The sequence below is a fragment of the Elephantulus edwardii genome, unplaced genomic scaffold, assembly GCF_000299155.1.
Source record: "Elephantulus edwardii isolate Elephantulus edwardi_28Jun2011 unplaced genomic scaffold, EleEdw1.0 scaffold00119, whole genome shotgun sequence".
Classification (NCBI taxonomy): domain Eukaryota; kingdom Metazoa; phylum Chordata; class Mammalia; order Macroscelidea; family Macroscelididae; genus Elephantulus; species Elephantulus edwardii.
Genome location: NW_006399869.1, coordinates 122,324 through 129,686, shown reverse-complemented (window position 1 = coordinate 129,686; position 7,363 = coordinate 122,324). Strand labels below are relative to the sequence as shown.

At 38.7% G+C, this 7,363-nt stretch overlaps 1 pseudogene; it reads right to left on the bottom strand.

Moving 5' to 3' along the window:
* Positions 1-2,112: 2,112 nt before the first annotated feature.
* LOC102862039 lies at positions 2,113-2,596 on the bottom strand (annotated as a pseudogene).
* Between the last annotated feature and the right edge of the window lie 4,767 nt (positions 2,597-7,363).

Genomic DNA, 7,363 nt, shown 5'->3' with positions numbered 1-7,363 from the left:
GATAAATGCTGTTCAAAACAAACAAAAATCCGTCTTGGATTAAGTGGAGCTAGATTGCATTTAGAGACAACAAAGGTGAGAATTTTTTTTAATATTTTTGGATGTTATCCAGAAGGGCCCATTCTTTTGATGTTTTAGTTGCTGTGACAGATTGCTGCAATGCTTATATGTAGATTTTTCCACTTTATGTTACATTATCAGAGTAGCAATGTATATAACTCCGATAAATATAGTACACTAAATAAAATCCTTTAGAACAATAATGCACAAGACAAGCAATATTGGATTTGTACATTGGAGCACAAGATGGGATTAAAAAAAGAACTTGTGGTAGGCAGCAGTTACTAAACTAACACACAGTAAACTTTCTAGTTTGAAAGGCAGCTGCAAGGGGAGCTCTGGTGGTCTAGTGGCAAGATCTACACTGCTGTCCCAAAAGCGTGCTGTTCAAATCCACCAGATGCTTCACTAGAGGAGGGGCAAATTCCTCCTGTGTCAGTTGGATCTGATTCAATGGTAAACAACAAAAACAACAACCAAAAAAAGTAGCTGCAGCATGTGCAACATTGGCAATGGTGTCTGAGACATGGTAGAAATCTTTCATACTAACCAATTTAGAACTACACAAGGTAAGTACCTATGAATAAAAACACTGGTAGACATTCCAATAGCACTCTCTGCTTTCAGGCAAGATCTGTAACATTAGCTATAATGTCCAGAGTACCACGGCCTCTTCTAAACTCAGTTTGTACATCTGACAGTTCTTTATTGATGTGTGTTCCAATGGTTTTTGGATAAATTTTCAGCAGAATAGCACTTACATGTGATATTAATATTGCTGTTCATTAATTTCTGCATTCTGTCAGGTCACCTTTCTTTGGAATAAGAATATGGATCTCTTCCAGTAAGTTGGCCAGGTGGTTGTCTTCCAGATTTCTTGGCATAATTTGGTGAACACGTCCAGGGCACCATGTGTTTGTTGAAATATGTCCATTGGATGCCTGGAACCTTGTTTTATTGTCAATTCCTTCAGAGCAGCTTGAACTTCTTCCTTCATTACCACAGGCTCTTGCTCACATGTTGTTTCGTGAAATTCTTCTGTGTCAGACAATTCTTTTTGGTGTAGTGATTCTGTATATTCCTTCCATCTTCTTTTAATGCTTCTTGGATCAATTAATATTCTGCCCAAAGCATTCTTAAGTATTTCACCTTGAGGCTTGAATTTGTTCTTCAATCTCTTCAGCTTAAAAAATGTTGAGTGAATTTGGCCCTTTTGATTTTCTGACTCCAGCTCTTTGCACATTTCATTATAATACTTTGATTTGTCTTCCCATGTTGACCTTTGAAATCTTCTGTTCAGCTCCTTAATGTCTTGATTCCTTCCTTTTGCTTTGGCTTCTCAGCACTTTAGTGCAATATTAAGAGTCTTTTCTGATTATGCTGCGAGAAATATCTCAGGCACAAAAGGACAAATACTGCATCATGCCACTGTTATAAAGAAGGACTGACACGGGAGTTTGGGAGAAAGAATAATGTACACTGCATTGAAAGAGATGCCAGAAAGAACTGTTTAAAAGTAATATGATTAGGTATTAAGTGCATGACAACAGTCCAGAACAAGAGATCATAGCAAAGGGACTAGGGAGAGGGAAGAAATTGTGAAACAATAAAATAATTTTTTTAAATATAAAAGTGAAGTGGAGCATAGGGAGGAAAATGTGCAACAATGAATGAATGGAAATCCAAGTTCTCAGTAAACTTTCATTAAAATATCAATTAAAAAAATCCACACCAAAAAAAAGTCTCCTTTGACATCCATCTTGGTGTTTTCTTCCTCCTTTGTTTCGGTAATGACTTTTTTAATTCTTCGTGGAAAATATTCTTGATATCCTCCCACAGCTAGTCTGACTCATTAGTGCTCAAGGCTTCAAACCTGTTCCTGAGATGGTTCCGAAATTCAAGTGGGATAGTCTCAAGATCAAATACTGGTTCCTGTGGATTTGGTTGAACCTTCTTTAGCTTTAGCTTCAGCTTGAACTTGCATATGAGTAGTTGGTGGTCTGTTTCACAATCAGCACCTGGCCTAGTTTTCACAGCTGATAGATATTTGCTTTAAAACTGCAGCCCTTTTTGGATTCCGCAAAGTGTATTTCAATCTTCCTCAAACAGGTCTCTTCCTCAGGAGTCAGTGTTGCTTTCACAATGTGAGATTCTGACTCAAGATGCAAGGAGCAAAGAAAGACATCATCTTTAATCCATAAAGACCTTCATCATGGTGAAAATCAGATATACCTGCCTAAGATTCTTCATTATACTTTTTACCAGATCTGCCACAGACAGCCCAATGGCCCAGAAAGTAGCTTTTCAGTTTGATCACTTCATAAGCACTGCCAGCCACCTGTTTGTGAACCTCTTTCCACTGTTCCTTATCTGCATCTGTACCTAATTAAGGATGCAGATTTTGGGGGAGACACCAACCACATTCACTCCACTCCATAGAGGCACACAAGTGCTTTCTAAGGACCCAACCATGACAGCTCAATGTGTGAACTCCTAGCCTCTCCCCAATTAGGTAACAGAATCATGCTGAATCCAGATTGCATTAACAAAAAGGCCTGTTCTTGGTAAAGAATGTCATGTTTGGAATTATCTAATTTACAGGATCATGAGACTGTCTTTATGAAATACATATGACAGTTTATTACTCATAGAAACATTGATCATCTCTATAGAATATCAAGATATGACTAATTAGTAATGTGCATACTGAAAATTCATGTTTCAATTAAAATAAAACATTTTATTACATACATTTCCTAGATTCAAAATAGTATACTAATTGCTCTAAATTAATCTTTTTATAATCTCTCCCTCATACTTCTTTCCTAAATCCAGGCAACTATGAGATTTCTTATTACATAATCACCTCCATAATGATGTTGTTGTTATGTGCCATTGAGTCTCCTACAACTCATAGTTAACCTACATACAATAGCTGGGAAGCTTTCCCTATCCTGAGCCTATCTCACTGACTCTACAGCTACCCCATATTACCCCAGTTACTGTGTCAATCCATCTCATCCATAGTCTTCCTCTCCTGTTCTGTCCCTCCATGTGTCCAAGCATGTTGTCTTTTTCAGGGACTGGTCCTTCCTTGCCACATCCCCAGTGAGTGTGAGATGAAGCTTCAAAATCTTTGCCTCCAAAGAGCAATCTGGTTTCAACCTCTCCAATACAGACCTATTTGTTCTTTTGGTAGTCTATGTTCAGTACTCTTCTCCAGCATCACAACTTAAAGGCATTGATTCTTCTGTCATTCTTAGTCATTGTCCAGCTCTCTGATGTAGATAGCAAGTCATTGCAAAGACCATGGCATGGATCAGATACTCTTTAGTACTTTGGAGAGGTCTCTGATGGCAGACTTCCCCAATGCAATTCATCTTTTGATTTTCTGACTGCTGTTGCCATGAATGTTAATTGTGGAGCCGAGCAAGTGGAAATTGGCAACAACCTCAATCTCTTCTCCATCTGTCATGGTGCTACCAGTTGGCCTAGTGGTGAGAATCTTTGTTTTCTCCATAATGTGAAAGATGAAGCTTAGTCATCCTTGCCTTCAAGAACTCTAGCTGCACCCTTTCCAAGACTTATTTGTTTCTTCTTTTGATAGTCCATGGGACTAATCTAACTCTAATGTGCCCCCTAAATTTCCAGTGTGCTTTCCATAGATTCATGCCTCACAATAGTGTCCCTTTACTTTTTCTTTTTATTTGTTTATTTCTTGTTTGTTTGTTAGTTGTTGTGTGCTGTCGATTCAGATCTCACTGGCACAGGAGGAGATCGCCCCTTCTTCTCCAGTGGAGCATCTAGTGGATTCAAACTATGTGCCTTCAGGATTGCTACTAAGCCACCAGAGCTTCCAATGGTGTCCATTTAATAGTCCAGTTTCCCATCATCTGTTTGCCTGGCCGTATGGCTAAACCATCACTTACTGCCTATGAATCAATAACAATTCAAACATGAACTATTAGCATTGCCCAATTCCTCAGTCATTGCTAGGATGATAGCATGCAGTTCAGTCCATTGTGCAGATCTTTTCTTGGGTCTTCCAGTCTACTAGTACTAATGTGGTAGCTTTCTAATCAAATGTCTGTGACTATGGAACTGTCATCTGTGAAGCAAGCAGCCCCTTGCTGATCAGCAGGAAGTTATTCATAGGGTACTGTCTCTGAGGCAATGGACTCTGGCAGCCTCTCCAGAGGTTTCAGGGTAGGACCAATGACAAAAGAGGCTATTTACTCATGGATGTACTAAGTGCCTCCAGGCATTTCCCTAGTACCTTATTTCTGTGTGAACCATTTCTATTTTAACATAGAATTGTTTTGGACATCACCTTCTTATTTGAAGGTGATGTTGTAACACATAGACATTGTCCATGACATGTTATAGAGAATCTAAAACTTTATAGTGAATCTCACTATTTTGACACCAATTGTATTGCAATTCGTTCTTCTAAGCTTAGTAGCAAACCAAGAAATGTGGAGTCAACGGTTACCAAATTTTGATTTCTCTGCTGTTTAATTCCATGATTTCTGACATCAACAGTTCCTTCTTCATTCAGTTCCCCCACTCCTCTATATTGCATGGTGGTTCCATAGGAGGTCTCACAGAGCTGAAAAGTAGGTGTGCTGAAAACAGAGCTAGCATTAAGCTCCCATGAGCTTATTTAAGTCCCTAATCAGTTTTAGTGAAGAAGAGGAAGACCCTGAATGGGATGGAGTGACACGATGACTGTGGCAATGGATCAGGTATGTTAAAAACAATAAGATTGGCTCAAGATAGGGCAAAATTCAGAGCCATTGTTCATAGGGTCACTCCGAGTTGTAATTGCCTGGATGGTACATAATAATTAGTCTGGTGGGTGTTGTATGGGGTCCAATCAGCTCTCTACAGTACAATACGTCAGCAAAAAATAAAGAGCTAATTAATGGCTAAGAAAGAGGTTTTTAGCTTTAAATTTTTGACACTCTATAGGAATCAAAGGGAACAAAATGTATACTGTAATTCTATCAAAGAAGAAAAAAGTTGTCTTTTATTTATGATGCCGTAGAATATTGAAAACCCATCATGAATTGTCAGTAAAACAAATAAGTCTACTTTGGAAGAAATTCAGTGAGAATGATATTTATAAGTAAGCATACAGAAATTATCTCACATACTTTGCATTGAGAAGGATATCAAGGAAAAGTGGAAGATCAGGGGACAAGAAAGAGTATTAGTCTCAATGTCATAGACTGACACAAACACTGCAAAATGTGTTCAAACATAACAACACTTGTGAGGATGGGTCAAGAAATGGCAGTTTCACTCTTTTTTTTTAGTTTATTATTAATTTCAATGAAAATTTACAGAGACTTTGGATTTCCATTCATTCATTGTTGTAAGTTTCACTCTTTGTAACCCTTAGGTTTGTTGTGAACACTAACTGACTCAGTGGCACACAGCAATGGTTATGATAGTAACTAATATAATTAAAAATAATTCTAGTATTAAATCTTAATTAACAATATTTTCATTATTAGAAGTTATATAAACATGTAAATAATACATAATTTCTTTTGGGATCATATTCTTAAAAATACATGCCAATTAAATTGGTATACCATAAATAATGGGTATTTCTTTTAAATAACTTCAATTCAAAAATTTTACCTCTATCCTTTCCTCCCCCACTCTTGCTTTATGATAAAACCTTGTTGATTTTATATTTTGTTATTTGAAATCTCAATTTGTCCTAATGTCTTTTCTAAACTTCCTTTAATAGGTGGTAAATATAACTTCACAACTCAAAAATATTTTGGGGACAATTAGATGTTTTCTATCTATGTACTGATAGAAATGTGAGGTACTGTAAAGGTTTCAGGTGGAAAGGAGACACTGTACATGTGTGGACAGAACCATCTCTGCAAACCTGTCTAATTTTTACATCTTGAAACAGAGGCACTGAGTGTCCTAACAAACTTTACAAGGTTGAGTATAAAGGAAGTGATCTTGGAATAAGAAATATCACCATCCAGATGAAAGAACAGGTTTGTTTAAAGTCTGGTGTTGAAAAGAAATAATGCTTAACAAATACCAAGAATCTGGCAGGTGTACATAACCCAATATTCTGGGTTGGGCTTTTTATTAGTGCTGTTTTAACTCAACCTTATATATTAAAAATTAAGCCAATGTCTAACTTCCTGTCTATCATTGTCAAGAGATAAATAGCAGGTTGCATATTTCCCCTTAGGCTCTCCTGGGGTCATGGTTAAGCTGTTGTTGTTGTTGTTGTTGTTGTTAGATGCCATTGAGTCAAGTGACCTTATGAACAACAGACCTGAAAGCTGCCCTATTTCATGCCATCCTCACAATCTGTGACACTCAAACCCATTGCCACAGTCACCTTATCAACACACCTGACTGATACCCTCTTCTCCCCTTCAACACCCCTTGATCTTTACAAGCATGATGGATTAAGAACAGGATGGGGTGGGGTGAGGAATAACCTCAAGGAATAACCTTTCTCAACAACCTGCCCAAAGTATGTGAGTCAAAGCTTCATGATCTTTGCTGTTGGGGGGCACTTTGGCTGCACCTTCTCCAAGACAGATCTATTCTTTTGACAGTTCAGAATATCCCATGGACCGCCAGAAGAACAAACAAATGTAAAGTGCAGCCAGAGTGCTGTTTAGAGGCAATGATGTTGAAGCTTTGTCTCACATATTTGCATGATGCAGGGAGAGGCTATTCCTTGAGGAGGGACGTCACGCTTGGAAAGGTGGAGGCTCAAAAACAGGAAGATCCTCAACAAGGTGGATTGACACAGTGACTGCTGCAATAGGCTCTAAGTGTTTCAGAAAGGGTGAAGATGGCACAGGAAAAGACCAAGTTCAGATCAGTCATTCATAGGGTCATTATGGGTTAAACTTGACTTCACAGCACCTAACAATAACAAATGAGTCAGAGCTGACACTATGGTAATTATCAATTACCATGTGGATCAGCAATTGTCCATTAAAGAGGTTGGGGTGGGAGAATTCTTAGAATAAGAGAAAACATTTCTAAAACACACAACAACCGCCCCCCCCCCAAGCAACCTGTTTTAGAGGGCTTTGACAATGAAACAAGAAGGGGAAAAAACAAAAAACCGTCCACAGGTACAAGCATTTATTAAATAGACAACAAGTGTCTCTTAGAGACCCGGGAAGAGCAGCCGGGGGAACGCACGCTGCCGCCCGCCAGCCGGGGGAACGCACCCCGCCGCCAGACTGGGGAACGCCGCGAGAGGGACCCGGAAGAGACCCGGGGAGAGCAGCAGCCAGCC